Here is an 18,238-nt window from a genome sequence, read left to right on the forward strand (position 1 = left end):
GGTAAACATATTAAGTATTAATAATTAAACTGTTTGAAATATCAATATTATACTACAGATTTTATTTTCCCCCTAGATAAGCTAGATAATCAGGAATTCTGTTTATTCCTCAGTTTTAGTAATCAAACTAGACATTATTTTAGATAACAAATAAATGGCAAAGATAGATAGCAATGATCATTATTTCTTTGGACTGCTGTCTAGACTCTCCCCCACAGTGAGTTCTCCCATCAGGAAGCTTCCATAAGCCACTTATTCTTATCCATCAGAGGGCAGACAGAATGAAAACCACAATCACAGAAAACTAACCAAACTGATCACATGAATTGAAGGCAAAGGCAAATGAAGCAGAGCAAAGGCTAATAGAATTTACTGGTCATAGCAAACAGCCTCTTCCAACAACACAAGAGAAGATTCTACACATGAACATCACCAGATGGTCAATACCGAAATCAATTATATTCATTGCAGCCGAAGAAGGAGAAGCTCTATACAGTCAGCAGAAAACAAGACCGGGAGCTGACTGTGGCTCAGATCATGAACTCCTTATTGCCAAATTCAGACTTAAATTGAAGAAAGTAGGAAAAACCACTAGACCATTCAGGTATGACCGAAATAATATCCCTTATGATGATTATACAATGGAAATGACAAATAAATTCAAGGGATTAGACCTGATAGACAGAGTGCCTGAAGAACTCTAGGCAGAGGTTCATGACATTGTACAGGAGATAGTGGTCAAGACCATCCACAAGAAAAAGAAACACAAAAAGGCAAAATGGTTGTCTGAGGAGGGCTTAAAATAGCTGAGAAAAGAAGAAAAGCAAAAGGCAAAGGAGAAAAAGAAAGATATACCTATCAAAATGCAGAGTTCCAAAGAATATCAAGGAGAGATAGGAAAGCCTTCCTCAGTGATCAATGCAAAAAAATGGAGAAAAACAATAGAATGGGAAAGACTAGAGATCTCTTCAAGAAAATTAGAGATACCAAGGGAACATTTCATGCAAAGATGGGCTCGATAAAGGACAGAAATCGTAGGGACCTAACAGAAGCAGAAGATATTAAGAAGAGGTGGCAAGAATACACAGAACTATCATAAAAGATCTTAATGACCCAGATAACCACAATGGTGTGATCACTCACTAGAGCCAGACATCCTGGAATGTGAAGTAAAGTGGGCCTTAGGAAGCATCACTACGAACAAAGCTAGTGGAGGTGAAGGAATTCCAGTTGAGCTATTTCAAATCCTGAAAGATGATGCTGTTAAAGTGCTGCACTCAATATGCCAGCAAATTGGAAAACTCAGCAGTGGCCAGAGGACTGGAAAAGGTCAGTTTTCATTTCAATCCCAAAGAAAGGTAATGCCAAAGAGTGTTCAAACTACTGCACAATTGCACTCATCTCACATGCTAGCAAAGTAATGCTCAAAATTCTCCAAGCCAGGCTTCAACAGTATGTGAACCGTGAAATTCCAGGTGTTCAAGCTGGATTTAAAAAAGACAGAGGAACCAAAGATCAAGTTTTCAACATCCGTTGGATCATCGAAAAAGCAAGAGAGTTCCAGAAAAACATCTATTTCTGCTTTATTGACTATGCCAAAGCCTTTGATGGTGCGGATCACAACAAACTGGAAAATTCTTAAAGAGATGGAAATCCCAGATCACCCGACCTACCTCCTGAGAAACCTGTATGCAAGTCAAGAAGCAACAGTTAGAACCGGACATGGAACAACAGACTGGTTCAAAATTGAGAAAGGAGTATATCAAGGCTATATATTGTCTCCTTGCTTATTTAACTTAAATGCAGAGTTCATTAAGCGAAATGCTGAGCTGGATGAAGCTCAAGCTGGAATCAAGATTGTCGGGAGAAATATCAATGACCTCTGATATACAGATGACACCACCCTTATGGCAGAAAGCGAAGAAGAACTAAAGAGCCTCTTGATGAGAGTGAGAAAGGACAGTGAAAAATCTGGGCTTAAAACTCAACATTCAAAAAACTAAGATCTTGGTATCTGGTCTCATCACTTCATGGCAAATAGATGGAGAAACAGTGGAAACAGTGGCTGACTTTATTTTTTGGGGCTCCCAAATCACTGCAGATGGTGACAGCAGCCATGAAATCAAAAGACGCTTGCCCCTTGGAAGAAAAGCTATGACCAACCTAGACAGCATATTAAAAGCAGAAATACTACTTTGCTGACAAAAGTCCGTCTAGTCAAAACTATGGTTTCCAGTAGTCATGTATGGATGTGAGAGTTGGACTATAAAGAAAGCTGAGCGCCAAAGAATTGATGCTTTTGAACTGTGGTGTTGGAGAAGACTCTTAAAAGTCCCTTGGACTTCAAGGAGATCAAATCAGTCCATCCTAAAGGAAATCAACCCTGAATATTCATTGAAAGGACTGATGCTGAAGCTGAAGCTCCAATACTTTGGCCACCTGATGTGAAGAACGGACTCATTTGAAAAGACTCTGATGCTGGGAAAGATTGAAGGCAGGAGATTGAAGGAGGATGAGACGGTTGGATGGTATCACCAACTGGGTGGACATGAGTTTGAGCAAGCTCCAGGAACTGTGATGGACAGGGAAGCCTAGGGTGCTGCAGTCCATGGGGTTGCAAATAGTCGGACATGACTGAGCGACTAAACTGACTGACTGATTGTCTAGACTGGAATTCATTCCTTCATCCCTATCTCAAAAGTCTTTCAGGCACACACTATTCACCAGATACTGCTCTAGGCACTGAGGATACTGCAGATACTGAAACATGCCAAAATCCCCAGCTGTATCCCTGCCTTACATTTGTTAAGAGACTGACAAGTTTAAAAAATTGTATAGTTATACATGGAAAGTTGGTAAATGCTACAAATAAGTAAGAAAGCAATTACAGAGAAGAGGGTATATGGGGAAAGGATGTAGTATTAAACAATTTTCCCTGTGAAGGTGCCTCTTGAGAAAAGTACTGAAGGAGACAGAGCAATAGAAAGACCCTGTCATAGCAGCATTTCTGGCATGTTCAAAGAACATCAAAGAAACTTGTGCAGATGGAGTGGAATGGAAAAGGAGAAGTGGTAAAGGCGGTAACAGATGAAATAGGAGGTCAGATTTATAGGGCTTTGAAAACCACCATGAAAACTCTGACATTTTCACCAATTCATGTATGGAGAGTCATAAAGAGAGTCTTTAATTTTTTTTAACCCTTTCTGTTATGAATTATGGTTTTCCCTGGTGGCTTAGGGGCAAAGAATTTGCCTGCAATGCAGGAGACTTGAGAGACATGGGTTTAGTCCTTGGGTTGGGAAGATCCCCTGGAGTAGGAAATGGCAACCTACTGGAGTAGAATACTCCAGTATTCTTGCTGGGAAAAATCCCACAGACAGAGCCTGACAAGCTGCAGTCCATGTGGTCACAAAGAGTCAGACACAACCGAGCAACTGAACACACACACACGTTATGAATTATAATACGTTAGAGAAAAATACCAAAACCAAAAATGCTCATCACAATAATATCACAAAGTTAAACACTTGTGAAATTTACCACTCAGTTAGAAACTATCAGTGCCAGAAGTCCTCAACATGTCACTCCTGATCAATATGCCCTCACCCCTACCATAAAAGTAACCAATATCCAGACTTGGTAATCACTTCCTTCCTTTACTTTAAACCATTAACACTTAAACATGCATTCATACAAACTCTAATTCAGAACTGCCTAGTTTTCAGTTTTCCTTCAATTTTATGTAAAATAGAATCATAGTACATACTTTTTGTGTCTAGCTGCTTCCACTAAACATGTTTGTGAGATTCATCCATGTTGTTCCATATAGCCTTGTTCGTTCCTGCTCATGGTCATGTCAAACACTGAGATTTTACCTCACTAAACTTCTGCCCTTCCCTAACCTGTCTTGTTAGCTCTCCAAAGCCTTAAAGCACATTCCAAAAATATTTTTCTCCAGTTTTTCTAGTTGTCCTCAGCAGGTTTTGTCCTAAATATGTAGTCCTACTGAAGGTTCTGAGTTAAGGAGTGGCATAATCTGACATATTTCAATACATCTGCTAATTGTATTAAACACTACCAAACAGAGGACATTCCTGATGGTCTAGTGGTTATGACTCTGCTCTTCTACTGCAGGGGGTGTGGTTTCGATCCCTGGTTGAGGAAGTAAGATCCCACATGCCATGTGTTATGGCCAAAAAAATAAATAAATAGAACAGTGCCAAACAGGACTTTAATAAAGCACTTAAAAAATGTTTAGGATAATACTTACCTGGCAGAGGAGATATCACGATCACGAAGGTGGTTCTCCGAGGGCTAAACTCCCCATTGTGCTGCTGGTGTGTTGACCTCAGCGATTTCCCCAAATGGGGGAAACTCGACTGCGTGATTTGTGGTAGTGGGGGACTGTGTGCACGCTTTCCCCTGGGGGAAAAAAAATGTTTAGGATAAATATCAGGGCTTCCTAGGTGGCTCAGTGGTAAAGAACCCACCTGCCAATGCAGGAGACTCAGGTTCAATCTCTGAGTCAGGAATTTCCCCTGGAGAAGGATATGGCAACCCACTCCAGTATTCTTGCTTGGGAAGTCCCATGGACAGAAAAGCCTGGTAGGCTACAGTCCATGGGGTCGAAAAAGAGTCAGACACAACTTAGTGACTAAACAACAAATATAAGTATGCTATTAGTGTATTTCCTAAATACCAGTAATACATATGTATTATTTTCTTATAATTTATATTTCTCTTGAGTTCTATGAGCTACTCTAGCAAACTAATTGAACTCGAGGAGGGGGTCATGGGAACCTTCACCATATAGCTGGTCAGTCAGAAACAGAGGAGATAGATAACCTGGACTTGCAATTGGCATCTGAAGTGGAGGCAGGCTTGTGGGGCTGAGCCCTTAACTTGTGGGATATGATCCTATCTTCAGGTAGATACTACCAGAATTAAATTGTAGGACATTCAGTTGGTATCCCCTGAGGATTGGAGAATTGCTTGATGGTACTGGAAAACACTGTAGGAGTCAATGGCCACAGCTGAACTGGTCACACAGCTTTGGCAATGATTGACCTGGTTTTGGCCTCAAGTCCCTCTCACCTCATCCTCTGCTGTAGGCCTTGACCTAGCCCAGATTCTGGAGTAATTCACTACTCTGGCCTCTAAAACTGGGGAAATACTTAGCAGGTTAGTTTTTTGCTCAGCCTGGGGTGGGTATGGGTGGTGATTTACCTGGACCTTATTCCCTAGTTTTAGTAGTTAGGATTTTAACTGGAGTTTTAGTAACAGGCACTCTGTATCATTCAATGACCATGACACCCAAACTACCTTAAGTTCTAAGTCTATTTTTTTGTTACCCTACAACGTTCAGAAAACTAAGATCATGGCATCTTGTCCCATCACTTCATGGGAAATAGATGGGGAAACAGTGGAAACAGTGTCAGACTTTATTTTTTTGGGCTCCAAAATCACTGCTGATGGTGATTGCAGCCATGAAATTAAAAGACGCTTACTCCTTGGAAGGAGGGTTATGGCCAACCTAGATAGCATATTTAAAGGCAGAGACATTACTTTGCCAACAAAAGTCCGTCTAGTCAAGGCTATGGTTTTTCCAGTGGTCATGTATAGATGTGAGAGTTGGACGGTGAAGAAAGCTGAGCACCGAAGAATTGATGCTTTTGAACTGTGGTGTTGGAGAAGACTCTTGAGAGTCCCTTGGACTGCAAGGAGATCCAATCAATCTATCCTAAAGGAGATCAATCCTGGGTGTTCATTGGAAGGTCTGATATTGAAGCTGAAACTCCAATACTTTGGCCACCTCATGCGAAGGGTTGACTCATTGGAAAAGACCCTGATGCTGGGTGGGATTGGAGGTGGGAAGAGAAGGGGACGACAGAGGATGAGATGGTTGGATGGCATCACCAACTCGATGGACATGGGTTTGGGTAGACTCCTGGAGTTGGTGATGGACAGAGAGGCCTGGTGTGCTGCAATTCGTGGGGTCGCAAAGAGTCGGACATGACTGAGCAACTGAACTATAGTGTCTCTATGGCCTCGCTGATTCCTTACATTACTGGAGTTTATCTTCAAATCTTAGTGGCTGGGCCTTTCTTTGGAGTTACTGCTTGCTAGAACTTCTGCCTGCTAATAGCCTTTAAAAAAAAAAAGAAACAGTTAATTGAGGTCAAGCTCTGGCTGCTGGTGGTGAAAGATCCTCCCCACAGTGGCTATTGCTAAACAGCTGAACCACTCAGATTCCAATCTCCTGAAGTCTCTGCACTCCTATTCTTATGTCACCCCATGAACTGTGAACTGATCCCTGACCCTTCCCATCCCACAGGTTCTCCAAGTCCCTCCTCGGGAAGCACCACCACCAGCCAGTCCCGGTCTCCAATACCCTCCTCCCCCTTTTTTTTTCTGAGGACTGTATTTGTATGGGCTCTAACTTCTTCAAACCTATGGATGAGCTGTTAATCTCCCAATATAGTATCTTTATATCCATTGTACTTCCTTTTCAAAATGGATAGAGGAGATTCTATGTACTATCTCTGGTCATTTTCTCTGGAGATATTGAGATTTGAGGGGAAAAAAAGACAATGACCTGCGGTTTATTTGCTCTTTTCACAAGCTATGCTGACCACCAAGTGGACTCTGGAATTGACTCTGTGATACCTGTTGGTGTAAAACTCTGAACAAAGAGTGCTAGGTTGCACCAATGAGGTCAGCAATGGCCAGGGAAACCCATGTGAAGGTGTCATCCGGTGCCAGAAGGGTCAAAGTCAGCCTACTTTTAAAACTTTCTCTGTCACTGTTCCCTCAAGCCACCCTGGGATTTTTCTCCCCTTTATCATCAAACATCTCAAGCAAATGATCGGAATCCATGGCATACCTTCCCACGTACCTCCCAATTTCAGCCCTGCATAGACAGGCTCTCGACATGGGGTAACTGCCTCTCAGTGGTCACAGGTCTCCCCTGTGCCAGCTCCAGTGGATCTTTCCCGGGTTCCCTCTCCCCTGACCTCCCTGGGGCATCTGAGCACAGTACCCCTGATGTGTCTAATGTTTTTCCTCTCTTGTCGCCAAGACTAGGCCAAACCTGTGTCTCCTCCCTCTTTATCAAGATGTTTCCTTGCTTCCTTCAGAGTTTTTGCTTTCTTTCCTCAAATATGACCCTCAAGATTTGTTCTGATCAGTTTGGTCAAACCTCTCCCCAGAGAATTTACTTGGACATGACATTTTAATATATACTCCCATATATATATTTAGTATATATATATACTGAAGTAGGTCTGAAGTAGGTGATTCTTAGGTCCAGATCCCTAGATGTGACCTCTGATCCCACATTATCACTGACCTGCTATGTCCTTTCCTTGAGTACCTCCCCCCCGCCACCCCTCAAACTCACCTTTGGAGGCAAAGTCAGCTTCCTAGCCCCTGAACTCGCTTTTCCCCTGAATAGCCCTTTTCCCATTAAGTCTGCCAACATCCTCCCATTTTCTAGACCCAAAACTTGGGAGCAACCTTTTATTCTTTTTCTCTTGTCCCTTACCTACAAATTGTAAGGGTCTTCCTTATATGTCACTGATATCAAATACTATTATTGTTTTAGAAAAAGATTTAAATATTTTCAGAAGTGTGTTTTTCCACCATAATCCCCTTACACTAATATTAGGTTTAATTATATGTACTTACTTTAATACAGGGTCAATGTCTCCTTTTTAAATGATTGGATTATTAGCATTTAAATATAACCTTATGTACTTTTTATTTTGACTGTAAGGATGTCTCAAATCTCTTTTCTTCTTTTCTACAAACACAGAGGCTAGAAAAGCAGTATCTTCCCAGTAGGCAGAAGTGCCATGAGACTGAGTCTGACCAATAAGATTTAAGAGGAAATCTGCTGACTCATCTATTAGGTAAGGCTTTAAATATATGATGACTCAATTTCTTAATCCAATTTCCATATTTTCTTTCTTTTTAAATTGAGGTATAATGACATACATTATATTAATTTTAATTGTACAACATAATGACTTGATATATGTAAATACTGTGAAGCAATCACCACAATAAATTTAGTTAAGATCTATCACCACACATAATTATACTTTTTTTTTCTTATGATGAGAACTTTTAAGATCTACTTTCTTAGAAATTTTAAAATATACAATATTGTTAACTATCATCACCATGCTTTACATTATATCCCCAAGACTTACTTGTCTTATAAATGGAAGTTTGTGTCTTTTGACCACCTTTACCCATTTCTCCCACTTCACTACCCCCACTTCTGGCAACCACCAATCTATTCTCTGTATCTATGAGTCCAGTTTTTTTGAAGATTCCCCTTATTAGTGAGATTATATGGCATTTGTCTTTCTCTGACTTATTTCACTTAACATAATGTCCTCAAGCGGGGGAGGTGGGAAGGAGAAGTAGCTGCTTCAAGGGTATGGTTTCTCCTTTTGAAGTGATAACCATGTTTTGGATCTACATGGTGGTAGCGTTTGTAAACATTGTGAATGTACTAAATGCCACTGAACTGTTCACTTTAAAATGGTTAATTTTATGTTATGTGAACTTTATCTCAATCAAAAAAAGAAAAAGAGTCCCTGGATGCAGTAGATAAGAATCCGCCTACCAATGCAGGGGACACAGGTTTGATCCCTGGTCCAGGAAGATTCCACATGCTGCAGAGCAGCTAAGCCCATATGCCACAACTACTGAGCCAGAGGTCTAGTTCCCTCGAGCCACAACTACCCAAGACCCCATGCTGCAACTACTGAAGCCCACGCACCTAGAACCTGTGCTCTGCAACAAAGAGTAGGCCCTCCTCACCACATCTAGAGAAAGCCTCTGCAAAGCTACGAAGACCCAGCACAGACAAATAAATACATGAATTAAAAAAAAAAACAAAACTGAGTCCCACTAGAAGAAACATCATCCTGCCCTACTTGTTCTCCCCAGGAAGAGGACGGATGGGGAATGGTGCAGCAGCGGCATGTAGCTACATGAGTCACAAACAGACTCCACCTTTTTGTTGCTCCTCTCCCATGTTTTACTTAGGGGTCCAGAAGATCCCCTGGAGAAGGAAATGGCAACCCACTCAGTATTCTTGCCTAGGAAATCCCATGGACAGAGGAGCCTGGCAGGCTATACTCCATGAGGTCACAGAGGGTCAGTCACCACCGACTGTGAAATGGACTGGCCTCACATCAGACCCTAGAGAAAAGGAAAGCAGTTCATTGTAACTTAGGGAAAGCCTGTCATAGAAAGATTTCCATTATTATGAAGGCAGACATAAAATACATATGAATAAAGTTAATTATTTGATACAAACATAAAAGTTCGTGGTTATATAGCTGTTTTTAATCATTAAAAATAAAATGCCCACTGTCCTGGCTTGTGTAGTAATGATAAAGAGGGATTTCAGCAGTTTGTCCAGAAAAATGACTTCTGGACACTTGCAGGACCTCAGCTGAGAGCTGAGTGGATTTTCTGTTAAAAGGAATTCACACTGAGTTGTTAATGAGGCTTGGCATGGCAGTAATTGCTTTTAAAGGAGAAACTCCTTTACGCAGATGTATATCTAATTGGTGTATAGTGGGAAGGGTTATTTTTGGACAGGGGCCACCAGTATTCCTCTATCCTCTGTTCCTCCACCCCATCTTTAGTTAGCCAGGAAAGAAAGTTCAGGTGCTAACCTTACATCTAAATCCTCTGTCATTTCTGCTTCTCTTGGACAACAAAGCATCATGTGAGGGGGGTGGGGGTAGGGGTGGGGGCGGCACACAAAGCAAGCATCTCCTGGGATCTTGTGAGCGAGGCCTGCTTGGCTCCCTTACTGGGAATCCATCAGTGGAATATATATGTCTTAATCTGAGCGACTGAACTGAACTGACTGAACTGAATCCTATCTTAAGTAAAAGAGCCTATGATTTCACAGCATAGCATTAAACCCAATACCACAATGTCAGCATTCACAGTGCCATTATCTAGACCTTGTTTAGATGAGAAGAAATATGCCACAGGTTTCCTGTCACTTATGACCTAATCTGTCTCCCTGGTGGCTCAGAGGTTAAAGCATCTGCCTACAATGCGGGAGACCCAGGTTCGATCCCTGGGTTGGGAAGAGCCCCTGGAGAAGGAAATGGCAACCCACTCCAGGATTCTCGCCTGGAAAATCCCATGGACAGAGGAGCCTGGTAGGCTATAGTCCACGGGGTTGCAAAGAGTCGGACACAACTGAGAGACTTCACTTTCACTTTTCTTTTCATGACCTAATCTAATAATCCTAAATAATAAAGTCTCTCTATATTGCAAAAGGCGGAGTTTTGGGGGTAGTTAATCCTTAAAGTAATGCAACTAGTCCCTGCCAGCTTCCTTTAAAACAAGATATTAGTTGCTAAACCTGGATGTCATTTAGTTCTGGTTGCAGAGCAAATCCAGAACATGATCCAAACATATGATATTTGTAGTTTAAGCATCCTTAGGGCTTGAAGGATGTTTACTGAATGTTGATCATGTGCCAGGCTCTAGGTTAAGCATGTTTAAGATGCTGCTCTGCATTTATTCTGCTTTGTGGTTTCTATGGATTTGAGAGAAAAGTATAATGCAGTGAATGAAAGGAGGAAAAGAAACATTTTAAAGCATTTCCCCAGATGCTTCTCTGTAAACCCCTCAAGCCCAAGCAGTACACTCCTTTTCTATTTCTACATGGATGCTCTCAGGTGACCATGACGGTCCAGGTTCCCAAATTATGTCATTAGAACTGGATATTTATTTGTTCATTTCTGTGTGATTAAGCCACTTTGGAGGAGGTTGCTGTATACACTGAATCTAATCCTATCAGATGTGCAGCTCCAACTCTCAGAGGCCTGGACTGATTAACTTAGCTTAGCTTGATAAACTAACATGATAATGGAAACTAATGAATGTGGCCAGGGTGGGGTGGTTACTATTCCTATTTGCAAGGCCCATCTCCCATACCCACACCTGTGGCCTGGAGTGGGGTCAACCCATCCAAATAGGTGGCCTGATAATGTGGGGGAAACGCTTTCCCAAAGAAAACCATCATATTCCTACCAGAAGCAGAAGAGTGGTTCAGGTAGGAGCTTCAGCTATTCACTGCAGTGATTAAAGGATCTTTTCTATTTACAAGACTTGATGGTGTTGTTCAGTCACTTGGTTGTGTCAGACTCTTTGCAACCCCATGGACTGTAGCACCCCAGGTTTCCCTGTCCTTCACCATCTCCTGGAGCTTGTTCAAACTCACGTCCATTGAGTCAGTGATGCCATCCAACCATTTCACCCTCTGTCGTCCCCTTTTCCTCCTGCCTTCAGTCTTTCCCAGCATCAGGATCTTTTCTAATGAGCCGGCTTTTCTCATCAGGTGGCCGAAGTATTGGAGCTTCAGAGTCAGTCCTTCCAGTGAATAGTTGGGATTAATTTCCTTTAGGATTGACTGGTTTAATTTGGTTTGACTGGTTTGACAAGACTTGATATGCTAGTTTAATGATGAAGCCACCTCCTCCTCCAATAGAGAGTACCTAGGAGTTAGGACCGGAAGACTTGTATTCTAGCCCTCTTTCTACTGAAACAAATTATCTAACAGTCCACTCTTTGCCCTCAGTAACTTCTGTGAACCAAAGGACTTAAATAAATCGCTTGTTTATAAATCAACATTTAAAGTTCCCTGCCATTTTAAATGAGCTTCCCTGGTCTTGCTCCCGACCCTCACTATGCTCCAGGCATATCAGTCTTTCAGCTGCTTATTTATGGCTGTTCTTTCAACTTTTGAACCTTTGTCCATGCCATTCTCTCTCTGCCTGGAAAATGCCTTTCCCTCTACTTGTCATCTGATTTGATATTTGGATTTCAGTTTACATATTACTTCCTCAGCAAAGCCTTCCTTGCGTTGTCTATCTAAATTAGCTTGCCCTTGTCATATCTCTCAGAACACTTTTTTTTCTCTTTAGATTGATTACCAGAATTTGTAGTCTATATAATATAACATGCACATACTAGGAGCCAGGCAGTGTTCTAAGCACCAGCGATGCAGCAGTGAAAAGGAAATTATTCCTGACCTCACTAGAGCCCTAGGAACTTTACTGAAGTAGTGGATTCCTGAATTTTCATGAGGTTTATCTCCCACTTTCTGGTATGTGTCTTCTGAGGCATCGAGCAAACTTGCTACATGTTCCTCACTGGGTCCTTCAAGTACCTTGTCCTATGGAAGAGCAAGACAACCAAAGTCCTAGCAGATTAGAACATGATACAAAGTTGAAGAGCTGACATAGCCCTGTAGGAAGACAGGTAGATGTACTGCTTCTGCAGACAGGTGAAGTAATGTGCTTCTGGTGGTCTTTACTAATTGGTATAGAGAAAAAATAGTCTGCCCAGATTAACAGCAGTTCACCAGCTGCAAGGAGCTATGTTAATCTGCTCTAGTAATCAGTAAAAGCAGATCTAATTGGAATCCCTGCTTGAATAAATTTTCATAATCCATTATCAATCTCTAAAATTATGTCTTCTGCACAGATCAAGCAGAAGAGTTGAAAGAGAAATGTGTCAGACTCATGCTTCTGGAAAAAAATGGATTTAGATGTACTTTACCTATTTCTCCTTCTGAAGTGAAGTCGTTCAGTTGTGTCCGACTCTTCGTGACCCCATGGACTGTAGCCTACCAGGCTCCTCCATCCATGGGACTTTCCAGGCAAGAGTACTGGAGTGGGTTGCCATTTCCTTCTCCAGGAGATCTTCCCGACCCAGGGTTTGAACCCGGATCTCCTACGAACCCGGGTCTCCCGCATTGTAGGCAGACGCTTTACCATCTGAGCCACCAGGGAAGTCCATTTCTCCTTCTAATTATAACTAAAATCCCTGGCTGAGATACATAAAGCAGCTATCATAAGATTCTGAAAGTTGGGGAAAAGAAAGTAGCCTGACCAAGCACTTTGGGACTTGAAAAATGGCCCAGCAGTGAGTTTCATGAGGTTTTATTTTGCCTCCTGTGTATCCAGGCCTCAGTGCAAGAGAATCCTACTCTCACTAGCCAAACGGATGGGAGAAGAGGGACAAAATCCATCCTACTGCAGGTGAGCACCATGAAAAAAGACACACCCATCCCCATTGTCACTATTTCTGGCCAAGACTATGGGTTGGACCTCCCACAACATCTGCACTAACACGAGCAGAGGCAGCTGTCCCCTAACCTGGCACTGCGCAGACTGTGAGGGTGTGCGCTGTTGACTATTGCTGCACTGCACTAAGTAAACAGCTGCAAAAAGGGCAGCATGCTGCTCCTGCACAACTAGTGATGGGTGAGAAGTAGAAAAGAGAACCAGAAATCAGGAGTCTTTAAATCTGTGTATGAGGTCCTGGACAGACCTTTGAACAAACCATCTATGAAGCTGACCATAATCAACACAGCGCACTGAACTATGTGTGGACTACTGCCCAGGTTTCAGATTGGCTTCTGGGTTGCACCCAAGTGGGACAGACCAGAATAGCACTGCAAAGGCTTTGAAAATGAATTGACATTTGAAACACAGCCCACAAAACTGGGCCAGGACATGCATTTTGAACCTAAACAGTTTGGCAGTCTTCTAAAATGGGAGATCTAAAAAGGAGCCAGGGTCTTATGAGAGTCTTATATTCAAAATGTACTGGATACAATGCAGAATGCCTTGTCATATCAAGAACAAGGAATATCCTCAACCTGAATGAGAGATGTAAAGAACAGAGCCTCAGGGACAGGTGAGACTATAACAAAAGATCCAACATCACTGAAGTCCCAAAGTGAAGTGAAGTCACTCAGTCGTGTCCGACTTAAAAGGGGAAGATAAAAAGAGGGAAGGGCCGCAGAAAGAAAATAGTGTCAGAAAATTTCCTAAATTTGGCAAAAAATACAAACCTACCCACATATTTAAGAGCTTGATGAAGGTGAAAGGGGAGAGTGAAAGAGCTTGAAACTCAACACTTAAAAAACTTAAATATTAGTGTTTTTATGGGCCTATGTCTCAGGCTGTGAACTTCCAAGTGTTTCTCCGGTAATAAAGCTTCCTCACTCACACCCCTGCCCCATACTTCTTGCCCGGGATGTATCGTTCAAGTCTATTTCCTTGAAGCAGTTAACCCTTTTGACTTTTTTTCCCCCTCTCATTTGGTAAGGCCAGAAGGCTGGAAGGGGCTGGAGTGGAAGGAATTCCCTTCCCCAGCTGGGATAAAAGCTCTGGTAAAGTTCTTTATTTTGGAGAGTAGGTATTTGTCATAAAGGTGGATCTGGGCATATTTCACACTGATTACTCATTCTCTTCCCCTACCAGTGCTATGAGGAGATATTTCTTGGATTTCCACCCTACATATGGTAGTGGGACTCCTGGAAGTAAAACCTATGAAAGTGTGAGAGCCCCACTAAGACTGTAGTTCCCAAGAGTTTTAAATTAGTCCCTTTTAAATCAGTCCACACTTAGCATCCAACAATTCATGATAATTGCCATTTCATGTTCCTACCAGTTTAGGGTTCCAGTGGCTTCTGCTCCAGGTAATCAGATCTTGGCTGTGTTTCTCTGTATGAGTCTGCTCATCAGATTTCACGGTTGCATTTTTGCCCTGAAGCATCAGTTTTCAGATGTGTCCAAAAGTTAATTGATTTTTAGTTGTTTACATTTTTCTTGTTGTAAGAACAAGAGGGGTGACTTCCATGCTCTTTACACAGTGGAACTGAAACCAGAAATCCCAAATCTCCATTTATAAACTAACTTTCATAACATCTCACTGCGATGTGTGAACTAGAGTGATTTGGTTTGGATCTGTAAGGTTTGCTGTTGTTGTTTGGTCGCTAAGTCATGTCCAACTTTTTGCAACCCCAGGCAAAAAGTAGCCCACAAGGCCCCTCTGTCCATGAGATTTCCCAGGCAAGAATACTGGAGTGGGTTACCATTCCCTTCTCCACTGCAAGGTTTAGCATTATCTTAGAACAAAGTTCTTGTAATCCACCCAAAGTCTGGGTATTTTCCATTCTTTGACTTATTAGTCAGGGTTCTCTGGAGAAACAGAATCAATTTCATATATATGTATATACACATTGATGTTCTTCAGTCGCTCAGTTGTGTCCAGTTCTTCACGACTCCATTGACTGCAGCATGCCGGGCCTCCCTGTCTCTCACCATCTCCTGGAGTTTGCCCAAGTTCATGCCCATTGCATATATCTATCTATCTATCTACCTATCTATATATATATATAAAGAGAGAGAGAGGAAGAGAATATATATATAACCAGGAATTAGTTCATGATATTACAGAGGTTGGTGAATCCAAAATCTGCACTAGCAGGCTTGCAGGTGCCGACTTAGGGAAAAGCCAATGCTCAAGTCCGAAGGCTATCAGGATAGAGCCAATGTTGCAGTTCAAATCCAAAGGCTGTCTTCGGCATAATTTCCCCTTGCTCAGAGGAGATACATCTTACATTCTATTCAGGGTTTCAACTGATTAGTTTAGGCCCTCTCACTTTATAGCAGGCAGTCTTCTTTACTCAGTCAATTGATTTAAATCATTGACTTATCCAAAAGCATCCTCATGGAAACATCTAGAATAATGTTTGACCACATATCTGGGCACTGTGGCCCAGGTAAAATTCGTATGTAAGATTAACTACTTGGAAAATGGCCACAGGTATCTTTGGGGGAGTTTAGGAGGAAGATTTACAGTATATACTTAGAGCAGGGTCAGAAGATCTTTTCTCAAGGATTCTTTCTTAAGATCCTCATCATCTAAGATGCTCTGGGTCTACAAAACCAACTAAAGTAAGAGAACTAGTCTAGAGTCTAGGTTGCTTTATTTGGGTGATATATCAAATTTTGGTTCACCAAATTAAGATTTTCATAGACTGCTCATTAATCAGTGAATACCAAAGATCCCTGTGGACCAAGTCCGATTATCTCTCTAACTCTGCTGCACATCACAGTAACCTTGCTCACTGTTCTGTCTTCTAGTGTTGCCACTGGCCTCTACCATTTTGGAACTCCGTCATTATCATTGAAGTCAGGGGGCCCACTTCAAAAGCAGCATCTTCCACCATCATCTCAGATGTGCGGACACAGGAAGTACAGAACTTTTCAAGAATAAGGCTGCTCCTCTTGAACCAATGGCTTTCTTTAGGTAAAGTTATTGTCCCCTATGCCTTACTGAGGAATACACTGAAAGGGTTGAAGAGTACGTTGCATGTGATGAATCCAACATTCTTATCTCACCAAGTCTTTGTTTTTGTTTAAATTTTTATTGGACTATAATTGCTTTACAATGTTGTGTTATTTTATGCTGTACAGTGAAGTGAATCAGATATACATATATATATATATCCCCTCTTTTTCGGATTTCCTTCCCATTCAGGTCTCCACAGAGCATTGAGTTCCCTGTGCTATATGGCAGGTATTCGTTAGTTATCTGTTGGGAAGCTTGTTTTATACACAGTAGTGTACATATGTCAGTCTCAGTCTCCCAATTCATCATTCCACCCTCCCTTTCCCCCTTCCATGTTAGGTCCATACTTTTGTTCTCTACATCTTTGTTTCTGCTTTGCAGATAGGTTCATCTGTACCATTTTCCCAGATTCCACATATATGCATTAATATATGAGATTTTTCTCTTTCTGACTTACTTCACTCTATATGTCAGTCTCTAGGTACATCCATGTCTCTACAAATGGCACAGTTTTATTCCTTTTAATGACTGAGTAATTTTCCATTGTATACATGTACCACATCTTCTTTATCCACACCTCTGTTTATGGACATTTAGGGTGCTTCTAAGTCTGGGCTACTATAGTAAATATTGCTGCAATAAACATTGGGGTGTATGTATATTGGAATTATGGTTTTCTCCAGGTGTATGCCCAGGAGTGGGATTGCTGGGTCATGTGGTAGTTCTAGTTTTAGTTTTTTAAGGAACCTACATTCTGTTCTCAGTGGCTGTATCAATTTACAGTCCAATCAACAGTGCAAGAGGGTTCCCATTTCTCTACACCCTCTCCAGCATTTATTGTTTGCAGATTTTTTTTTTTTTAATGATGGCTATTCTGAGCAGTGTGGAGTGATACTTCATTGTAGTTTTGATTTGCATTTCTCTAAGAGATGGGAATACCAGACCACTTTACCTGTCTCCTGAGAAACCAGAGTGCAGGCCAAGAAGCAACAGTTAGAACTGGACACAGAACAATGGACTGGTTCCAAATTGGGAAAGGAGTATTTTAAGGCTGTATACTATCATCCTGCTTATTTAATTTATATGCAGAGTATATCATGTGAAATGCCAGGCTGGATGAATCACAAACTGGAATCAAGATTGCCAGGAGAAATATCAATAACCTCAGATGTGCAGATGACACCACCCTTATGGCTGAAAGCAAAGAAGAACTAAAGAGTCTCTTGATGAAAGTGAAAGAGGAGAGTGAAAAAGCTGGCTTAAAACTCAGCATTCAAAAAACTAAGATCTTGGCATTCGGTCCCATCACTTAATGGCAAGTAGATGGGGGAAAAGTGGAAACAGTGACAGATTTTATTTTCTTGGGCTCCAAAATCACTGCAGATGGTGACTGCAGCCATGAAATCAAAAGACACTTGCTTCTTGGAAGAAAAGCTATGACAAACCTAGACAGCATATTAAAAAGCAGAAATATTATTTTGCCGACAAAGGTCCATCTAGTCAAAGCTATGGTTTTTCCAGTAGTCATGTATGGATGTGAGAATTGGACTCTAAAGAAAGTTGAGTGCTGAAGAATTGATGTTTTTGAACTGTGGTGTTGGAGAAGACTCTTGAGAGTCCCTTGGACAGCAAGGAGATCAGACTAGTCAATCCTAATAGAAATCAACCCTGAGTATTCATTGAAAGGACTGATGCTGAAGCTGAAGTTCCAATACTTTGGCCACCTGATGAGAAGAACTGACTCATTGGAAAAGACCTTGATGCTGGGAAAGATTGAGGGCAAGGGGACAAGGTGATGACAGAGGATGAGATGGTTGGATGGCATCACTGACTCAATGGAGTTTGAGCAAACTCTGGGAGATAGTGAAGAACAGGAAGGTCTAGCATGCTGCAGTCCACGGGGTCACAGAGTCAGACCTGACTTAGTGACTGAACAATAATAATTAGTGATATTGAGCATCTTCTCAGGTGCCTCTTAGCCATCTGTATGTCTTCTTTGGAGAAATGTGTAGTTAGGTCTTCTGCCCATTTTTTGATTGTG

The 18,238-nt window shown here is 41.6% G+C and overlaps 1 protein-coding gene and 2 non-coding genes across 9 annotated transcripts in view; all 3 read left to right on the plus strand.

Annotated features, from left to right (window-relative positions):
• GLDC (glycine decarboxylase) overlaps positions 1–18,238 on the plus strand; it is a 154,189-nt gene that overhangs the window by 45,833 nt on the left and 90,118 nt on the right. For 4 of the 7 annotated variants that reach the window (XM_081500577.1, XM_081500586.1, XM_081500588.1 and 1 more), the window contains 3 exons: positions 7,814–7,910; positions 13,017–13,091; positions 15,990–16,155. The gene's annotated coding sequence lies outside the window, so the exon portion shown is untranslated. The remainder of the gene's footprint in view (positions 1–7,813; positions 7,911–13,016; positions 13,092–15,989; positions 16,156–18,238) is intronic. The other 3 variants (XM_081500569.1, XM_081500593.1, XM_081500599.1) reach the window with 2 other exon arrangements.
• Positions 4,263–4,425, plus strand: LOC145522084 (U1 spliceosomal RNA). The gene has a single exon (XR_014065906.1). It is a non-coding gene; the product is annotated as a U1 spliceosomal RNA (small nuclear RNA).
• Positions 10,055–10,126, plus strand: TRNAC-ACA (transfer RNA cysteine (anticodon ACA)). The gene has a single exon. It is a non-coding gene; the product is annotated as a tRNA-Cys (tRNA).

The sequence above is a fragment of the Giraffa tippelskirchi genome, chromosome 1, assembly GCF_054371585.1.
Source record: "Giraffa tippelskirchi isolate mGirTip1 chromosome 1, T2T-mGirTip1v1.2.pri, whole genome shotgun sequence".
Lineage (NCBI taxonomy): Eukaryota > Metazoa > Chordata > Mammalia > Artiodactyla > Giraffidae > Giraffa > Giraffa tippelskirchi.